This window comes from Schistocerca cancellata, chromosome 3 (assembly GCF_023864275.1).
Source record: "Schistocerca cancellata isolate TAMUIC-IGC-003103 chromosome 3, iqSchCanc2.1, whole genome shotgun sequence".
NCBI classification, from domain to species: Eukaryota; Metazoa; Arthropoda; class Insecta; order Orthoptera; family Acrididae; genus Schistocerca; species Schistocerca cancellata.
In genome coordinates, this window is record NC_064628.1 from 802,869,110 (window position 1) to 802,891,714 (window position 22,605).

The 22,605-nt window shown below is 44.2% G+C and overlaps 1 protein-coding gene across 1 annotated transcript in view; it reads left to right on the forward strand.

Moving 5' to 3' along the window:
• Positions 1–22,605, forward strand: part of LOC126176584 (disintegrin and metalloproteinase domain-containing protein 22) — a 1,067,821-nt gene that overhangs the window by 352,552 nt on the left and 692,664 nt on the right. The window lies entirely within an intron of this gene.

The window sequence follows — 22,605 nt, forward strand, 5'->3', positions numbered from 1 at the left end:
CTTAAACCTAACTAACCGAAGGACATCACACACATCCATGCCTGAGGCAGGATTCGAACCTGCGACCGTACCGGTTGTGCGGTTCCAGACTGAAGCACCTAGAACCGGTCGGCCACACTGGCCGGAGCAGCAGCAATCGTTCGGCAGTCACCACTTGACAATGGCCGTGGAGAACTCGGCCGAAAACTCGTGGATTTTAAACCACTGGACGCGACTGGAAGACCGAGAAAATTTTACCCTGTATGTTTGCTTTACACAGCTTCCGCCAAACATCCCACTCATGTTCAACGTTCTTAATGCTGCTTCGCATCGGTATTTTAGCACCTCAAAAGACGGCGAACGGGCACTGAAACTATATGTTATTTCACGCAAGGCACCAAGTTTTAGCCGAATTCCGCCGGCTGAAAACGTGATGATGAAGGAAGCTAGCAAAGAGTTGGAGAGGATATGTGATTTGCTGGTCCCTCAAAGCCGTATTTTTGCTGCTCCCAAGTTTAGAGTGCTACTATCTGCTCTGCTAAGAAAAAATAAATCAAGAACAAACCTTTTCTCGACTAACTAGTAACGGTAGGGAAGGTTCTTAGTCGTTCAACTTACCTATATTATTAAGAGAGTACGACAAACGTGCTGTAATTACCTTCAGTGACATATTCAATGAGTTTGCTTTGCTCAAAGCAAGGAAATGCAAAGAAAACTTGTAATGGATAATTAATTCCTGACAAGTTTTATTTTCTCAGCTGTGTCCCTATTCTTTTATTTATAATTAATAATCTACGGGCCATTAATAATTATTTATGAGGACAAAACAGAGTCATTTCTTTATTATACGGCATAATGAAACCAAAAATACAGCAGCCGCCACGAATGATAACATACAGATTTTGTTCCACTTGCAACATTTTTGGAGACTTTATACAATCGGTAATTTACTTACAACAATAATACGTTTCGTAGGATGTGCAACATTTTCCATCGATGTCGTTGATGTAAATAGTATTTTTGAATGATGCTTCAGTTTTATTAGTTTTTTTTACAAAATTTCCGTTCATCTTGGATGTTAATCTCATTCTCGAACCTGACTTCAGTTTCCTTAACTGCCTCTTCCATATACATATTTAACTCTAGACTGGAAGAAACACTGCTCTCTGCCTTGTACACTTTTTAATCTAAGTATTTCTGTCTTGGTCTTCCGTTATTATTTTACCTACTGATTCTTCTACATAATTGTGTATTACTTGTTTTCAAGTACAGCATACACCTATGAAACTTCCTGGCAGATTAAAACTGTGTGCCGGACCTAGACTCGAACTCGGGACCTTTGCCTTTCGCGGGCAAGTGCTCTACTGGCAGAAGTGAAGCTGTGAGGATGGGGCGTGAGTCGTGCTTGGGTAGCTCAGTTGGTAGAGCACTTGCCCGCGAAAGGCAAATGTCGCGAGTTCGAGTCTCGGTCCGGCACACAGTTTCAATCTGGCAGGAAGTTTCATATCGGTGCACACTCCGCTACAGTGTAAAAATCTCATTCTGGAAGCATACACCTATGTTTCTGAGGATTTCAAACATCTTAACACCACTTTAAACTGTCAAACGGTTTTTCTAGGTTAACGAATCCCATGAAGTAGATACTACGTTCCAGAAAATCGTAAGTTCTCTAGACCAGGAACTTCCTTATGATGTGTGACCTTCACAGACATTTTAGGGATTAACTCTCTACATTTACGGAGAACACAGGCTCATACACTACTATAAAGACTTTTAATCCACCTATTTCAAAAATTCTGTAGCACTGTGAAGTTTCTAGTACCGTGAACATCAGATTGCCGCTGAATTCAAAGAATCAATAACCTATTTGCATACCATCAACTCTACAAACAACACTTTTAACTTGGCCGTAATCTCTGTTCTGTTTGCCGACTACACGACATTCAGTAACTAATTGAGAAATAATCTGAGAATTCCTCATGTAATTACGTGAGTAATTTGCCCCAGTAACACCAGTAGGGGAAACGAAACTCTGTGGAAATAACAGTGCACAGTGAGTGTGCGACTGATACAAATTCCACCCGCGCAAAGCATGCACGAGGGGGATATTACATTTCGTTCCCGGCACATTTACGCTCACATACGTTTGATTAATAATGGCAAGCATCCAGTATACATGCACACCGTATTCATAGTACGCTTTCTGTGTGCTTTACCCACGGGGGAGTCCATACTATTTTAATAAAATTTCCATTACTGTGTCAAAGCCGTTTTTGTGAAATGTAATATTTTTGTTTTGGCACTGTCTACATCGTACTGGTTGTTCCCAGTACCTAACTGAACGTATGCTTTAACTCTGAATATACTCGTGGTTAAAGGTGTCTCACAAGGGGACCCGCTCGTCACCATCGATTTCACCCAGATTTACGGTATACGCAGGGCTTGGCCAAATATGAAAATGACGCAAGTGGAAGCTCCAGATGGCCAAGCTTTTAGAAAAAATGTCGTTTTTGGCAAGGCATGACCCATTTATGGCAGGCGTCGTTTCGCGTCAGCTGCTTGCGAAGTGGAAGGAGAACAGAAGGTTAGTCCGAGGGTCGTACTGTCGAGTCCATATAAGGAACCATTTTTTTATTGTCAGTTTTTGTGTTACATTCGCCGTAAAAAACAAAAATAATATTTAATATATTGCATTTATTAATATAGCCGTAGTGTTTTACAATGAAGCGCCAAGGAAACTGGTATAGACATGCGTATTCAAATACAGAGATATGTAAACAGTCAGAATACGGCGCTGCGGTCGGCAATGCCTATATAAGACAACAAGTATCTGGCGCAGTTGTTGGATCCGTTACTGCTGCTACACTGTCGGGTTATCAAGATTTAAGTGAGTTTGAAAGTGGTGTCATAGTCGGCGCACGAGCGATAGGACACAGCGTCTCCGAGGTAGCGATGAATTGGGGATTTTGCCGTACGACAATTTCACGAATGTTCTGTGATTATCAGAAATCCGGTAAAACGTCAAATCTCCGATATCGCTGCCGCCAGGAAAAGATCCTTCAAGAGCGGGACCAACGACGACTGAAGAGAATAGTTCAACGTGACAGAGGTGCAACCCTTCCGCAAATTGCTGCAGATTTCAATGCTGGGCCATTAACAAGTGTCAGCGTGCGAACCATTCAACAAAACATCATTGATATGGGCTTTCGGAGCCGAAGGCCCACTCGTGTACCTTTGATGACTTATGCCTCGCCTGGGCCCGCCAACACTGGCATTGGACTGTTGATGACTGGAAACATGTTGCCTGGTCGGATCAGTCTCGTTTCAAATTGTATCGAGCGGGTGGAAATGTATAAGTGCGGAGATAACCTCATGAATCCAAGGACCGTGCATGTCAGCAGGACACTGTTCAAGCTGGTCGAAGCTCTGTGATGGTGTGCGGCATGTGCAATCGGAGTGTTACGAGACTCCTGATACGCCTAGATACGACTCTGAGAGGTGACACGTCCGTAGGCATCATGTCTGATCATTTGCATCCGTTCATGTCCATTGTGCCTTCCGAAGGACTTGGGAAATTGCAGCAGGATAATGCGACACCCCGCACCTCCGGAACTGCGACAGAGTTACTCCAGTAACACTCTACTGAGTTAAAACATTTCCGCTGATCACCTAACTCCCCAGACATGAACATTATTGAGCATAAAAAAATGTCTCTGAGCACTATGGCACTTAACATCTTAGGTCATCAGTCCCCTAGAACTTAGAACTACTTAAACCTAACTAACCTAAGGACATCACACAATCCATGTCCGAGGCAGGATTCGAACCTGCGACCGTAGCAGTCCCGCGGTTCCGGACTGCAGCGCCTAGAACCGCACGGTCAACGCGGCCGGCCTATTGAACATATCTGGGATGCCTTGCAACGTGCTGTTCAGAAGAGATCTCCACCCCCTCGTACTTTTACGTATTTATGGACAGCCCTGCAGGATTCATGGTGTCATCTCGCTGGGGCCCTACACGATATTAGGCAGGCCTACCAGTTTCTTTATCTCTCTAGTGTTGTTTTCTGTCAGTAGTTTTACCTACAAATGTAATAACTGGGAAAAAATTGCAGTGAAAGACTTTTACGTCTCTTTTCAGCTTGAATTATTGCAATTTTGCAATTATATGCAACTATTTTTTCGATTTGATTTTTAAACATTCGTACCAATTCATCATGTTTATGTAGGGAACGTTGCAGACCAGAATTATGTCTCGATGCGATCCTGTGATGTTCAGTGAGCGCTAATTGGCTTTATCCTCTTCCTTTCGTACAAAGTAAACTTGCATAAACTTCAACGTTTCATTTGGAAATGGTAACAATGACTCAATTTTGTGATACACCTGTCCTTGGAATCCAGACAGCGGTTATTGCTGTTGTTCCAAATGATGTCATTTGGAAGGATGCATTATAGGGTCTAATTTTTTTCAAAAAGTCCTTCGATATCAGTGTTTTGCCTTTCATATATTCAAGGAATTCAGGTAGAGGTAATTTTAGCGCAGGAAATGTAATTTTACCATTTGAGCAGCATATACTGTCCTTCAAATTTTTTCGCCTTACAATATTTACATAGTTAACCATTCTCCCGATTGCTATACTTCGGTGTTCATTATGCTTTGTAGTTGGATCGTTATTAAATGCCTCATTTTTAAGACAGCGACGGCCTTGCTCCCTTGTGCATCCAGCAAAATGGCTCTGAGCACTATGCGACTTAACTTCTGAAGTCATCAGTCGCCTAGAACTTAGAACTAATCAAACCTAACCAACCTAAGGACATCACACACATCCATGCCCGAGGCAGGATTCGAACCTGCGACCGTAGCGGTCGCTCGGCTCCAGACTGTAGCGCCCGCACGAGGCAGTTAACGGAAGATTCAAATGGTGCAAATGGCTCTGAGCACTATGGGACTCAACATCTTAGGTCATAAGTCCCCTAGAACTTAAAACTACTTAAACCTAACTAACCTAAGGACATCACACACACCCATGCCCGAGGCAGGATTCGAACCTGCGACCGTAGCAGTCCCGCGGTTCCGGAATGCAGCGCCAGAACCGCACGGCCAGTTAACGGTAGAAACCTGTTCTCATGCACATAGGGTATCATGAAGTAAAATACATTGTACTGACCATTAAATCCGATTATTTGCTGTGTAAGTAACGTAAAATCCGGAAATTAAAAAAAAAAAGGAGTTTCAGAAGACGGACTCAATCCACGACCTTGGATTGCCGTTCTGTACTCCTTCCTCTGTGCCAACTGCTGCTTGGTAACCACAACATTTGACGCGGAGCTAGTCGATTTGAACCCTGATAATGTACAGTGCTGCAACAATAATGTTAAGATCGTAATTATGTCCTTAAGCATCCTGTCCAACGAAGAAAATCAAGGAACTTCCATGATAACCTGAAAAAGTTGCAACATGTAATTTTCTCCTCTTTCTCTTCCTTCGTTCACAACTCTGCTGAAGTCCTTCCCGTGCTGTAGTTTACAGACGAATAATCAAAATGTTCCTCGTGTTTCTGATTACGTTAATGAGAAAATATCACTTCAAATAAAATAAGTTTGGTCGGGAGACTGGAGAAGATTCTCGCGGTTAACGATTTTTAATTTTTGGTGAGCAGTGTTTACAGTTTCTGTCTCTATCACTAGATTACCTCACAGTAAGTACCCTTCGCTATACTCGTACTTTCCCAAAAGTTTAGTCATAGCACAATCTGGATTTTACAAGGAAAGCTCTGTGGGAGTAAATTGTTGTGGCAATCTGCCGCCGGCTGTAGTGGCCGAGCGGTTCTAGGCGCTACAGTCTGGAACCGCGTGACCGCTACGGTCGCGGGTTCGAATCCTGCCTCGGGCATGGATGTGAGTGATGTCCTTAGGTTAGTTAGGTTTAAGTAGTTCTAAGTTCAAGGGGACTGATGACCTCAGAAGTTAAGTCCCATAGTGCTCAGAGTCATTTGAAGCATTTAACAATCTGCCCCAACTCCGTGTTGGTTGTCACAGGTTATCTGAATCCGAAAAATTTAATTATTTATTATAAAAAATTTCTATGAAGAATATAATGAAAAATGAGATTGTTGAAGCACTAATACATTTTTAGAGCAATTTTAGGCACTAAAATAGTAATTTAAAGAAATATTTAAGAAAATCTCATATATTAAACTAGTCAGTTTCGGTGGTCTCCCACTATTTTAACACATGTAAAAGTTATTTGGCCCAGTGGTACATAATTCATGAGCCCACAGTGGGTCTATTTTTTCTTCGCTTTACAAAATAGTTAAAGACAAACTCAACAAAATCAGTCATCATCATCATCATCATCGTCCTGTTCTAATATCAGCGGCAAGAAGTTACGTTGTGCCGTCCACGGATCTGTTTCCACACGACGGCGCTACGTCGTTCTGCGAATTCCCTTCATCGTCCTGACCAGAGGCGGCGGCGCGGACGGCAGAGCCCGGACCAATAACATACGACGCGTCAGCCGTAAATGGCAGCCACATCGTCACGGCCGAACCGCAATCTTCACGTCCCGACGGCGAAATCGCTGCCCGCTGCGCCGCACCGCGCCTCGCCGCTCCGTTCTGCTGGGGAATCCCCTCCGGGGTTGGATGTGAGAGGGCGGGGTGGGCGGGGCGGGGCGCACGACGCTGATTGGTGGGCGGCGGGCCACGGGTCCCGTAATTGTGGCAGGGCTGCCCGGCTGCGGTCGGCAGGCGCCGCTCTGCTCGCAAGGCCGCCAACGTTGCCGGCCCAACTCGTTCCGGCCGGCGCTCGCCTTCTGGTTTCTCGCTTCCTACCTGCTGCCTCGCCATCTCGGTTCACATCAGGCTTACCAACATCGTATGGCTCGATGTGGCTAGCGGAGTTTCCCGTTGCGGCGTTATCGATCGGAGTATCGCAAAATTCCTTGAGTACTTGGTGACAGATACGTTATGTTATCACAGACTGGTTGCATACACTACCTCATGTGTTCTGCAATCTTGGTGCCACGATGGTTAGTATAACTGAAAACAGCGACTTATCATCATGTTAACTTTTATTGTCCGCAGCTCGTGGTCGTGCGGTAGCGTTCTCGCTTCTCGCGCCCGGGTTCCCGCGTTCGATTCCCGGCGGGTTCAGGGATTTTCTCTGCCTCGTGATGACTGGGTGTTGTGTGATGTCCTTAGGTTAGTTAGGTTTAAGTAGTTCTAAGTTCTAGGGGACTGATGACCATAGATGTTAAGTCCCATAGTGCTCAGAGCCATTTGAACCATTTTGAACTTTTATTCTGTCCTTTACTGTATTATAGTAGAGTCGGCGAAAGGAGCACCCTGACAACTTGTAACACTGCTGCCGCCTTTCAGGTGCAAAGAGAAAATGGCTGCAGGCGGAAACATTATTTGTCGATAAAGCTGCGCCAACTCTGAGGCGTTACCATAGAGACTTGTGCAAAACAGGTAAACGGTACTATTTGCAATAGATATGTGAAGCTGCACCTGCCAAGCCCACTGCAACTTTCAGCGCTCTTCATTTACCGATTCTGCTATAAAGCTCACAGTTTAACAACTACACAAAAGGATACCGGAATACAAGATGCGTTTCGCTGCCTACTTAGCATGAAGAATATCCGAATCGACTTTACAAGTCCTCCAATTCTGTTTCAGTTCTCTCGCTTGTATCTTAGGAGGATAATTAATTGTTCGCCGGCCGTTGTGGTCGATCGGTTCTAGGCGCTTCAGTCTGGAATCGCGTGACCGCTACGGTCTCAGGTTCGAATCCTGCCTCGGGCATGGATGTGTGTGATGTCCTTAGGTTAGTTAGGTTTAAGTAGTTCTAACTTCTATGGGACTGAGGACCTCAGATGTTAAGTCCGATAGTGTTCAGACCCATTTGAACCATTTGAATCAATTGTTCGTTTGACAAAATAGCTGTATTAAAACAACTGGTTCCGGTCAAATAGTCATCAAATACCCATAAAACATTCCAAACATAACTTTTATTAAAAAAAAAAACAGCGTTAATCACAAAGTAGACGATCAAAAGTGATCATTTGTATCTAGATACGCGTTGCACAGTAACTGCATCAAAACTATAGAATAAAAAAACTGTACCTTATTTATACAGCACGAAAACTGCCGATGAAGATGCCTTGCAATTAATAAAAGTTAAACGCGTATTGCAAACAATTGTAAACATGGCCACAAGACCAGACTGAAGGGGCATATTCTCTTGTCACACAAAAGGAATGTCAAAGATTATAGAAGTCATTCGAGAGATGCTCTCCACAGATAAATCAACAGCAAAGAAATTTGTAAACAATATACAGAGGCTATCTATGCGTCACAGTACTCTTGGTGGCAGCAACAAACAACACTGATTGCCATATTTTGTAACGTCAGGCGCACCGAATATACATATAAGTTGTGTATGTGAAACAGATCCTGGAAGATCGTATGGTTTTATGATCTTAAAACTTAAAATATTTTTATTGAACATAAATCATATTCAGTTCATCTTCACCGTACAAGGATATTAAGAAATTGTGAAATGTTAATAGGGAGGAAGAACTGTCTCTTGAGATTGTATGTTGCTATATTCAGAATGATGCGGCATAGACTGAGTTGTAGCACTTTATGGTTTCCTCTGAGTTTCGATTAAATTACTGTATTCTATTACAGATGTTCTTAAAACATGAAATTTTGTTTTCAGACTTCAAAGCACTAGGAACTGAACATTTGTTTCAAACCTCAAAACAAGTGTTCAATTCCCAGTGTTGTGGAATATGTCAAATGACAACTATAAGAAGAAGAAAAGCGCTAACAATGGAACAGAAACAGAACATGTAGAACAACATACACGAAAACTGCTTCTGAATATGCCTTGTAAGGAATGAAGGTTAAACGAGTATGGCACAAAAGTTATTTCATTGAGTCGTAATTACACGGTCCAAAAGTAAAAATTATCAACATACCGTAATATTATACTCAACTGATGACGACAGGACTACAAACATTTAAGACAGACATTTTTGAGTTAACAATGTACGCTATCCTTAAACTCAATCATAAGTAATATTTAGTTATGAAAACCATTAAAACCTCAGATTTTTCCCAGTAATCTTAAGGAAATTAACTATCACTTTATAAAGGCGAACGTGTTTAGTAAACAAAAGAGAAGACGCTTATTGAGGGAAGTGGCGCCCCATACGCATCAGTGTCTTCAAAAACTCTGATTGTTCAGTCAGATTTCGGAGACGAAAACAAGATGTGCTGTACATAATCACACTCACATGTAAGAGAACTGGAAATGTTCGTTATGTGTAGATGTAGAGGAAACGTGGATCGTTACACCGGAGTCGAATAACGGTGGAAGTCGTTGATGGGTACAAAAGTGTCCTCGTGAACCACTACCTGGTAATGATTTGAGGTTGTAACATCACATTACAATCCCTTCCGTTTGTTGTGACACGGTACACACCTCTTGCCATTGACGTTTACCGTGGGTCTTGACCGCACGTAAGTATTCTGCATATGGTAAGTTCAAATCAAGGACAGTGTCTATTATGCATCCTGCTTCGTTAATACGTCAATTGCCTCACTACGGCGGATGCCAGAGTGCGAATGAACCCTCAAGAAGATGATTTTCTGTCTCCTCCTTTTACTACGAACACATTCCAGTGCAACGTACGATACATAAAGGTTGGTGTTTTATTCTGCGTCCGGCGTTGAATATTTTTAAGGGCGCACTCGGAATTAGTCTCATCGAGGAGTGTAGCATACGCTGATCAGGCGTAACATTATGCCCACCGGTCTGCTGTAGATAGAAATCGGTAAGGCAATAGCAGCGTCAGCTGGTGGGTAATGACTGCTAGCCAGACACATACTGTGCGTAGTATCAATCGGCGTGCTGTCCGTGTGTAGAATGGGAACGGCGCGCTACGGCAAGTTGAAAAAAGAGAATGAGAGATGTAAGAGTGCATATGAGATACCCCTTCCCTCGAAAATTTCTCTCCTACATACCTCCTCTGTGTTACAACAGATGACGTGTCACTGCCCTCGTTTGTAGTAAGATTGCAGTGCACAGGAGGGGGGGGGGGGGGGGGAGGGGGCGCCTATTTGTTTCCACCGCCCTCAGTGGAATGCGTAAGTTCTAATTAATGTTCACGAACTTTCAGTCTTCTATAGTTATTGTCCTTTGTACATAAAACAGTACGTCGGTCGTGAAGCCGTTATCTTGAGGCTGTAAGAAACTCTTAGTTCGTTTATACGGGATGCCACTCGCTTTTTATAAGCAGAATACGAGAAACTGCACAATTACATTCCACTTTTAGAGTCACTAATAATTTCCATTCTTCAACAAAATAATGAATTGCGTATTTCCGTAATTACTACCACACTGTTCTCAACCACATGTCCAAATAACCAGAATTTTATTAATCTTAATCGTCACCGACTGCGGCAGATATCATTTCTGTCCTTCGAGGCTGCCCAATCTGCTCTAATCTTACAGTCGAACCACTTCTCCTGCCATCCAAGTTAGGGCGACCCGAAGATCACCGAAGTGCTTCGACTGCCTTTTCGTTTAGCAGTTGTTTAGTATTCTGCTAGTTATTAATACTTCTGAAATAATGGAATGATAGCACGCTGTTGAGAGATGTTTTAATATGAAATGCAAGTAAATACGCTGTTTAATTTTTTATATTAATAACAGAAGATTATCAGTTCGGCGCGCAGCTGCCGAATGCAACAGCCAATCGCGGAGAAGGACCACAATTTAGGCGGTCTTTCTCACGATACTCATACCGGACAAACCATCTGTCATCGGTACCTTACACCACATTGCGTCATCTGTCCACTGCTACCTTCTCAAGTAGTTTAAGGAGAGCTTGTTGGAGCCCAATATGAAGGCTGTAAAGCCAGAAATACACTCATGCTCATAAATTAAGGATAATTGCAGAACGTGGTGCCACACAACGTGGCACTACACAAAACTGGCGCTAATAGCATAGGCACATAGGGAACACACACGACACAGGTCTGTAAATCCACGGTATTGGTGATAAGTTGAGAAAACCGTCCCGAAACACATGTGCTTCGAAACGCCACTGTTTCCTGCGCATGTACCCCGACATCAATATGGGATATGATCACCATGCATACGTACACAGGCCACACAACGGGCCGGCATACTCTGGATCAGGTGGTCGAGCAGCTGCTGGGGTATAACCTCCCATTCTTGCACTAGTGCCTGTCGGAGCTCCTGAAGTGTGCTAGAGGTTTGAAGACGTGCAGCGATACGTCGACCGAGAGCATCCCAGACGTGCCCGATGGGGTTTAGGTCTGGAGAACAGGCAGGCCACTCCATTCGCCTGATATCTTCTGTTTCAAGGTACTCCTCAACGATGGCAGCTGGTTCACATCAGGCTTACCAACATCGTGTGGCTCGATGTGGCTAGCGGAGTTTCCCGTTGCGGCGTTATCGATCGGAGTATGGCGCAATTCCTTGAGTACTTGGTGATGCGTTATCATCCATCAGGAGGAAGGTGGAACCCATTGCACCCCTGAAAAGGCGGACATACTGGTGCAAAATGACGTCCCGATACACCTGTTACAATTCCTCTGTCAAAGAGATGGAGGGGTGTACGTGCATCAATCATAATCCCACCCCACACCATCAAACCACGACCTCCATACAGGTCCCTTTCAAGGACATTAAAGGGTTGGTATCTGGTTCCTGGTTCGGTTCAAGCCAGATGAAAACCCGGCGAGAATTACTCTTCAGACTATACCCGGACTCGTCCTTGAACATAACCTGGGACCGATGTTCAAATGACCATGTACTGTGTTATTGACACTAGGCTTTACGGGCTCTCCTGTGACCAGGGGTTAGTGAAATGCACCTTCCAGGTCTCCGGGCGAATAAACCATGTCAGTTCAGTCGTCTGTAGACTGTGTGCCTGGAGACAACTGTTCCACTGGCTGCGGTAAGTTCCCGAGCAAGGCTACCTGCAGTACTCCGTGGCCGTCTGCGGGCAGTGATGGTGAGATATCGGTCTTATTGTGTGTTGTACACTGTGGACATCCAGTACTGTAGCGCCTGGACACGTTTCCTGTCTGCTGGAATCGTTGCCATAATCTTGAGATCACACTTTCTGGCACGCGGAGGGCCCGTGATACGACCTGCAGTGTTTGACCAGCCTCCAGTCGCCCTAGTATTCTATCCCTCATAACGTTAACAATATGTGTTCTTTGAGCCATTTTCAAGACACAGTCACCATTAGCATTTCTGAAAACGTCTGCACACTTACTCGCTGCACCGTACTCTGACATGCACCAACACACCTATGCGTATGTGGACTGCTGCCAGCGCCACCGTGCGACGACCGCAGGTCAGATGCACCGCATGGTCATACACAAGGTGATTTAAACCTGCAAACCGCCTATCAGAGCGTTGTTTCACCATGTATCAGCATTATCCTTAATTTATGAGCGTGAGTGTATTACAGCACAATCTACCTGAATTTGACCGAGGGCAGATTGTGATTGCCTGGAGCTTCGGGACGAGAATTTTGGCGGGTATTCGAGCAGTACTGTGATGAATATTTGATTTTGAAGGAGGTTGTGTAATAGGGCTAGAAAAAACTGCATGTACCTTCTGCGACTTCGCAGAAAATTTGGCAGGAATGTAGCCACTGCATATGATCGCCGGCAGCGGCGGTCACGAGAATGTATGGTCGCAAGAAGACCGGGCTCCAGACGGCTACGTGGCAGTTATCAGTAGGGAAGACCATTGTGTTCGGCGTATAGATCTGGTGCGTCGTACTGCAGCTGCAGCAGCAATTTGAGCAGCAGTTGGCACCGCAGTGACACAACGAACTTAAGGTATCGGTTACTTCGTGGACAGCTCCGAGTCATCGCCCTGCAGTGTGCATTCCACTGACACCAAACCACCGCCGTTCAGTGGTGTCAAGCGAGAGCATTGTAGGATAGGATAGAAGTTTCTTGCCTTTTCGGATGAAAGCTAGTTCTGCCACGGTGCCAGTAACGGCCGTGTGTTGATTAGGAGGCCATATGAGGGCCTGTAATCAACCTGTCTGCGTGCAGGACACACTCGACCTACACCTTGATTTGTGGTGTGGGGTGTGGTTATGTATGGCAGCAGGAGCACTCTCGCTGTTATCCCATGCATCCTGACCGGAAATTTATACGTCAGTCTGATGATTCGAGCTATTGTGTTGTCTTTCATGAACAGCATTTCAGGAGCTGTTTCCCAACAAGATAACGTACAGCCACATACCTCTGCTGTAATCCAACATGATCTAGAGTGTCAACGTGTTGACTTGACCTGCTCGATCACCAGATCAGTCACCAGTCGAGCACAAATGGGTGAATAACTCCAGCGCCATCCTCAAAGAGCATTAACCATCCTCGTATCGACCGACCAAGTGCAACAGGCACGGAACTGCATCCCACAAGCTGTACAACACAATGCATGTACTTTTGCGCGCTTCCATTCAACATCGGTTATTAATCGAACATGCAACACGTTAGCGTCAGTTGCAAATACTCGTAGAAACCAATCTTTACCCAGGTTTCAGCCAAAATAATCTGGCCTTATTCAGAAGCCAGTGACACTAAGCTACTGCATGCCAAAGTTTGGCCATGTCAAGTGTAAAACTGTAGCACTGTAGTAACCAGTCATAAATCTAGTTCCGGCGCAGCTCTCGCGGCCTACCGACCTCGTCCGCGCAGTGGGGCCTGCTGTTTCTCTCCAGCTAAGTAATGTAGATTGATGACTGGGTACTACGGTGCTACAGTTTTATCCTTGACATGGCCAAACTTTGGCATGCAGTAGTGTAGTGTCACCGGCTTCTTAAGTAGGCCAAATTATTTTGGCTGAAGCCTGGGTAAAGATTGGTTTCTATTTGCAACAGAGGCTGACGTGTTACACGGTCAATTGTGACAGTTCCTCACAGGGCTGCACAATGTTAAAAATTCTCGGTTATTAATGTACCAGCATGTAACGTTTCCAGTCGCTTATCTCACGCTTACATGAACCTGAGATCTTGTAATGTTAATCACTTAAATACGAGGGTAATCCCAAAAGTAAGGTCTCCTATTTTTTTATACGATACATGTTTATTTCTACAGTGATTTACATCACTTTACAACTTGAACATTTAGCTATTTTTCGACATAATCACCATTTCTGTCGATGCATTTTTGTAGACGCTGTGGCAGTTTTTGTATGCCCATGTCATACCAGCTCGCTGCCATGCTGTTCAGAAAGTTATGAACCTCTTCTTTCACCTCGTCTTCGGAGCTGAATCGCTTTCCGGCCAAACCTCAAGAACCAACGTTCAGTGATCATCCAGGGTGATCCGCCGAGCTACACTCATGCTTTGCTCAACCTTCAACACTGTCTCCTCAGAAACTGACAGTCTCCCGCTCCTTTGTTCATCGTGAATTTCTGTTCGACCAGCTGCAAACTCTCTACACCACTTAACGAACATTTTTGACGACTCACCATACACTTCCGTCAATTGGTGATGGATTCCAATCGGCACAGTGCCCTTTGCGTTCAAAAACCTGATAACTGTGCGCAATTCGCACTCGGTGGTAACATCCAACGGGAGCTCCATTCTTCACGGCTACCTAGCCAAGACTGAGCTCCTCAGAGCGGCGTGTGCATGTTTTACACACAGCGCGTGAAGCACTCTTCATAACAGTGTGACCAACTGCCACACAAACAGAGTTCTGTACTTATAAAAAAAAATAGGAGACCTTACTTTTGGGGTTAGCCTCGTGCGTTACCTAGACATATATATTCCCAAAATTTCATTATTCTACATTAATTATTTTTTGGCGTAATGATTTTTTTCCGGCAGGGAAAAATACAACAAACAGGGGCTCACACGGGAAGATTGAAAGGTCCGTTTTTCCCACGCGCTGTTCGGGATTGAAACGGAAGAGAAATAGTCTAAATGTGGTTTGATGAACGCTCTGGCAGGCACTTAAATGTGAATTGCAGCGTATTCATAGATGTATCGTTCCCGTAACACAAGGTCAGACTAACTACAGAGCGCATAGAAGTATTTAAACAGCCATTCGTCTCGCACTTCATATCATAATACTACAGAAAGAAACCGCAACATATGGTAAAATGTTAGGAGCTTTCGATCATGCAACTTACTGTGGTTTGCAGAGTATAGATGTATTAAGTTGATGCGTAAGTTCGTAACTTTTTTGTTTTGCGTGTTGGTATTCCGTTTGCTATGCGTTCATTTACCTACTGTCATTTTTTATTTGTAGTCCACTGCTGCTATTTGAATTTACGTAGTGTAATTTTGTCATCTGGAGATTGTGAGTGGACATGTGGTCATTAGAAAATGGAGTGCCAAGTAGAGAAATCGGAACATTTCCGACATATTCTTCTCATTGAGCTCAATACAGGGGTGACAGCGGCGGAGAAAGCCAGGAACATTTGCGTCTTGTATTGGGATAACACCATTGGAGCACGACAAGAAAATGCTTTTCTCGTTTTAAGGAGGATTGTTTTGACATTAGTGATTTCCACGTTGATGAAGACCTTCAGGTTTTGTGGAAGATGGTGTAACCGCATTAGTCCACAATGATCCCGTCAGTGTACTCAAAGACTGGCGAATGTAATGAACTGTTATCGTTCGACCATCGTGCGACATTTGCATGCAATGAGGAAGGTTCAACAATCGGGTCTATCGACACAGCAAGCTATAGGCCGAATTCACAAAAATCATCGAGTGGTCATATATGAGTCGCGTCATCAACTGCCTCGTGAATGCCGGCCGTGGTGACCGTGCGGTTCTAGGCGCTGCAGTCCGGAACCGCGGGACTGCTACGGTCGCAGGTTCGAATCCTCCCTTGGGCATGGATGTGTGTGATGTCCTTAGGTTAGTTAGGTTTAAGTAGTTCTAAGTTCTAGGGGACTGATGACCTAAGATGTTAAGTCCCATAGTGCTCAGAGCCATTTTGCCTCGTGAACAACATCGATCATTTATATCTCCCATTGTTACTGGAGAAGAGAAATGCTGTCTTTACGGTAACGTAAGGAAAAGAAAGGAATACTCGAGTCAAAATAAGTAGCAACTCCCCGTGCAAAGACCAGCGCGCATCCACAAAGATAATACCCTACTGGCCATTAATATTGTTACACCAAGAATAAATGCAGATGATAAACGGGTATTCATTGAACAAGTATATTATACTAGAACTAACATGTGATTACATTTTCGCGCAATTTGGGTGCATAGATCCTGAGAAATCAGTACACAGAACAACCACCTCTAGCCGTAATAACGGTCTTAATACGCCTGGGCATTGAGTCCAACAGAGCTTGGATGGCGTATACAGGTACATTTGCCCATGCAGCTTCAACACGATACCACAGTTCATCAAGAGTAGTAACTGGCGTATTGTGTCGAGCCAGTTCCTCGGCCACCATTGACCAGACGTTTTCAATTGGTGAGAGATCTGGAGAATGTGCTGGCCAGGGCAGCAGTCGAACATTTTCTGTATTCAGAAAGGTCCGTACAGGACCTGCAACATGCGATCGTGCATTATCCTGCTGAAATGTAGGGTTTCGCAGGGATCGAATGAAGGGTAGAGCCATGGGTCGTAACACATCTGAAATGTGCAGTCAATGCGAACAAGAGGTGACCGAGACGTGTAACCATGGCACCCTATAACATCACGCCGGGTGATACGACAGTGTGGCGATGACGAATACACGCTTCCAATGTGCATTCACCGCGATGTCGCCAAACACGGATGCGACCATCATGATGCTCTAAACAGACCCTGGATTCATCCGAAAAAATGACGTTTTGCCATTCGCGCACCCAGGTTCGTCGTTGAGCACAACATCGCAGGCGCTCCTGTCTGTGATACAGCGTCAAGGGTAACCGCAGCCATGGTCTCCGAGCTGATAGTCCATGCTGCTGCAAACGTCGTCGAACTGTTCGTGCAGATGGTTGTTGTCTTGCAAACGTCCTCATCTGTTGACTCAGGAATCGAGACGTGGATGCGCGATCCGTTACAGCCATGCGGATAAGATGCCTGTCATCTCGACTGCTAGTGATAGGAGGCCGTTGGGATCCAGCACGGCGTTCCGTATTACCCTCCTAAACCCACCGATTGCATATTCTGCTAACAGTCATTAGAACTCTACCAACGCGAGCAGCAATGTCGTGGTACGATAAACCGCAATCATGATAGGCTACAATCCGACCTTCATCAAAGTCGGAAACGAGATGGTATGCATTTCTCCTCCTTGCACGAGGCATCAGAACAACGTTTCACCAGGCAACCCCGGTCAACTGCTGTTTGTGTATGATAAATCGGTTGGAAACTATCCTCATGTCAGCAAGTTGTAGGTGTCGCCACCGGCGCCAACCTTGTGTGAATGCTCTGAAAAGCTAATCATTTGCATATCACATCATCTTCTTCCTGTCTATTAAATTTCGCGTCTGTAGCACGTCATCTTCGTGTTGTAGCAATTTTAGTGGTCAGTAGTGTATTATGCATCTGGTGGAACAGCGATTGTGTGGTGTTCTGTGAATTGCTTCTCTCAGGTATAACTATCCACTGCTGGCACTTATCACAAACAACCGAAACGCTTTACACACGCAGTCAACAACAACAACTAGAAGAACTGCGTGAAGTGACGCTTCTTCACGATAACGCCCGCTCGCATTCTTCTAGACTGACAAGAAAGCACAGTGCAGACGTTGGTTGAGGAAGTCATTCCGCACCCACTTCATTCACCTGACGTTGCCTCTCAGATCTTCACCTTTCCTGCCCTCTATCGAACAACCTTCCGGACGGAAACGCGTTCCGAAAACTGCTCGACGATATCTTATCCTCAAATACTGGTGATTTCTACAGTCACAGAATCTAAAAGTTAACCCAGCGTTGGCGGATCTGTTGCAAATAGTGAAGGAGAGTATATTACTGGACTCGCATTCGGGAGGACGACGGTTTAATCCCGCGTCCGGCCGTCCTGATTTAGGTTTTCCATGATTTCTCTAAAATCGCTTGAGGCAAATACCGGGGTGGTTCCTTTGAAAGGGCACGATCGACTTCCATCCCCATCCTTCCCTAATCCGCTAGGACCGATGACCTTTCTGTTTGGTTCCCTCCTCCCAGATCAACCAATATATTACTGATGACTAAGGTCTCTGCTATGTGTAACTGTTGTGTTTAATAAATTCACGGGAAAATGCTACGAACCTATGCACCAACCCAGTAGATGAATACATAGAAAAAGTATGGTAACCACTGTTTCAGAGGATATGCATTGGGGGAAGAAGTTCTGGTGGTTCATTGCAGTGAACTGTTGAATCGAGGAACCCTCGTGTAGCAGGTGAATCAATTTACATATAGTGCTGAGTTGACAGGCAGCTACTTTGATTGGATGTCGCAGCGTCTGAGCGGAGAAGACCGGCTTGGCGTTCATTACCCAGCTGGGCCCGTAGCGCAAAGTTTCTTTGTGCGGCTGGAGAAAGCGGCTCGTAAATCAGGGTCGGCGCACGGCGGCAAGAAGCGCCGTATCAACAGGGCCGCGCTAATTCCCGGGGGTTAATTCCAAAGCCGGCCCGCGGCACTAAATTAGCCGCCCGGCACTGCGGGTAACTTTTCTGATAGGCGACCGCTGCTCCAGCCGCCCCTGCTCACCTTCCTCACGGATTGAGGCAATTTCGCTCAGGTAAGCCGACCAATACAGTCTGCATCCGCTACGAGGCAAACCTTAACAAAAGTTGTTCTTTATTAAACTCTTCTGGTTGAGTGGTATATGTGCGGCTTTTTAAGACGATCGTCGTCTTCCACTTTCGACTTCCTGAACGTCTCTTGAATCAGTTGCATCATTAACATCTTGGATCCATATTTTTAGTGGTCTTGCACTTTTTTTCGTTCAGCTGGTGTCCATTGATAGATTGTTTTTGGGGGTTGGGTTGGGTTGTTTGGAGGAAGAGATCAAACAGCGAGGTCATCGGTCTCATAGGATTAGGGAAGGAAGTCGGCCGTGCCCTTTCAAAGGAACCATCCAAGCATTTACCTGGAGCGATTTAGGGAAATCACCGAAAACCTAAATCAGGATGGCCGGACACGGGTTTGAACCGTCGTCCTGCCGAATGCGAGTCCAGTGTGCTAACCACTGCGCCACCTCGCTCGGTGAATTCTTTTTGGTCATATGCTATTATCCATTCGTTTGTGCTCTTATGGCATCGCGAGTAGTATCTTTTTTTCTCCTATAATTTCCTGTATTCTTGCATTTCTGACCTATTCTAGTCCGGAAAAGTGAAAACCCCTTCACCAAAAATCTCAAGGGACTGTAAGGTACGACTTCTTTTGAAGCCACATTTTATTTCCTTGTTTTCTAGTTTTACAATTTTGTATCGCGTCTGCATATATCGCGTAGCACTCAGTGAGTAAAGTACATAGAGTGTGGAGGAATTTTTCAGTTCCCACTCCGGCTGAAGGAGCTGGTGGACTATATGGCGTTGCCAGTGAACACAAGCCCGGATCTAGTGGGAGGGACGGGGAGGGGGGTGGCAAACAGGGCTATCTGCCCCGGGCGGCATTTTCAGGGGGCGACAAATTCATATTCTTGAAGAAAACAACCTTGTTTCACAAATCACATAGCATCCACAAATCGCATAGCATCCAGCGCATGTTGGTCTATTATTAATGTGACTTTGAAACGCATCCCCGTTGTTTTTGAACAGATTCAAAGTTGATTTCTGAACGAATTATTAGACGGATCATTAGCTGATTTTTGAATGCATGCTTAGTGTACGATATGTCTCTGCCAGGGGAATCCCCGTCGCATCTACAAATAAAAAACTTTGCAGCAGACAAAGGGGGACAGGACTATTCGAGCCGACCCGAACAAACCTGAACGGGTGAATACCAATCATGGTTTGTTTATGTGGTTGATTTGGTATGCGAATGATCAGCGTTGTTATAATTTTTAGGGAAATCCATCGATTCAGACTACCAGAGTAGAAATAAACAACCAACAGGTACATTATCTTCTCGGTGTATCCAAGACAGACAGTTTTGACAGAAGATGAAACTTCCTGGCAGATTAAAACTGTGTGCCGGACCAAAACTCGAACTCGCGACCTTTGCCTTTCGCGGGCAAGTGCTCTACCATCTGAGCTACCCAAGCTCGACTCGCGGCCCGTCCTCACAGCTTTACTTCTGCCAGCACCTCGCCTCCTACCTTCCAAACACAGACAGAAAATTTTTTCCAGACCTCTACATTACTAAGGGGCAGGTGTACAGTCCCCTGTTAGCAGACGTGTAAGTTCTGTTCTCGTAATAGCGCGGAAAATGTGTTGTGCGAACACATAATAACGCCTAACTGGAGAATAAACGCAGGACAACTGTACTTGTGATTCTGACAGGGTTAGTGAAGTTAGCCAGAGAGAAAGTTTTGGCAGTGGCAGGAATAGTTGCAAAATTAGTGATGACAAGATTATTTGTTAGAACGAGGAAGGAGAAGAAATGGGGACATCACACAAATTGAATGGAGGAATACGATGATTCCAGGTTTATATAAAAATTTCGTACTACTGCTTTTCCATCTCATGCTTGAGAAACTGGAGCGTATAAATGAAACGTGAAACTATTTCCTAACATAAGCCTTTTTGCTTATAGTAGGCCTAATGGGCATTTGATGTTGGTACTTCGTCAATTATGTTCTGTCGTGTTACTTATGTAAGTGAGATACATAAAAAATGACCATTTTTGCAATAACTGTCTCGCTTACTTGGCGTTTGTTACAACTGCTACAATATTAGAAAGGCCAATTTCGTTTTATCGAGCAGACAGTGACAAAATAGACGTAATCACATCGAGAAACCACACTGCTCTTGGGTACTCTTCGTATTAACAGCTTTTTTAGTATTAGGCAACGACATTTTGATTTTTCATGTAGCAAAATGTTTGACGATCTTTTATGAGATAGTAGATTTTTTCACAGAGAGGAAAGCACGCCACGTAAAGCTGTAGCAGGATTAGAGCGAAAAAATGCTGGAACCTAAGGACTGAAGAAATGTTTACTGTCTTACTTGTTTCTTGCCTTTATTGGTTTTATGTTTTCTACAGTTAATTTTATGTCGCACAAAAGAGAAAGTTATTAGCTAGCAGTCAATAAAGAATGCAAGTTTTCTGAAAGAGTTCTTATTCTCCCGGTTACAAATAATCCCATCCAGTATTAATTGTGAGTTTTTTTAAGGGAGCAGGAGAGGCGCCACAGGAAATGTAGGTCTGATGGCTTCCATTACAAAATAAACGCGTAGGAATTCCACAGAGCGAAATATAGACGTGTGTAAAGCGGCAAGGCACTGCACTTTAGCACACTTAATACCAAATAACATGCTTTACATTTCTTCGAACGTATATGTTTTATATGTCAAACTCTTCAGAAAGATTTGCACTAAAAATGAACATATTTTTGAAAAATCGTTTTGTTTTAAACTTTTGAAGTCCTATCTCGAAGGGGTGGCGCCACTATCAAGTTTTTGTCACCGTTCGCAAATATCGTAGATACGGGGCTGAGTGGACGGTGATGTGAGGCGCTATGGCTAGGCATGAGAACACCCGTTGCGTCAACAGAGAGATACACGGGGAAAGCACAATTATTCTGCTGCGAAGCAAGTAATATTGGTTAATAAAACTTTGCTAATAAAGTCGCTTTTTCAAGTACAATTATTGGAAGAAGTCTGTAGGTCCCAAGTACTTTCTTAAAACAATATTACAACGCCAGAAATCGGTCATGTAAATAAATAAGTGAATAATGTTCAAGCTAACAAAATGTAGGAACGGTTACGAAGTATAGCAAGTGTTTGTACGAGGTACAAGCTGTCGCCGACAGGATGCCTTCTGATCTAGTTCTATACTAAGACCATGCTCTCAGGAAATTGTTAATTGTTAGATTTTAGTTGGTCATTGTTAATTTTGTTGTTATTATCAGTTAAGGATCTATAGTAAATAAATACATCATAATGCCTTTTGAATGTTATTTCTTATAATATAGCTTCCTGTTTCATCACCTAAAATCACAGGAATTAGAATTTTATTTTACAGAGAACCCGACGGCGCTGATACTGCTTCTGCGAGAGACTTAACTTCTGTAGAAGGACGGATTGTCTTAATCTCCGCAAAACTCGGATGGAAAAGCACGGCCAGTCATATTGCACGCCTCTTATACCATCTTCTACGAACTCAGTGGCTAAACTACGACATTTATGGAGGTTTAGAATAAGCGAAGGGGGCGAGGCTTCTTGCAGGACATCAGTTTAATTTTCTCATTTTTGGTTAACTCCCATATTTAAGCGGTGTGCATAGTGATGCTCCGTACGACTGACCTTCGTTTACTTCGTAATGTTGTCACTACACAGAAAGATTGCCAATTACTCTTTTTCCTTGCCCATTGTATTTTTGTAATGTCTTGACAGTTTCTGCCATCTGTTGTAAAATTATCGTCCAATTATTCATATATGCAGACATTTTTAATTTCGCAGCATATTGCTTCTTATGGATTAGCCTGCAATTGTAACCGAAACATT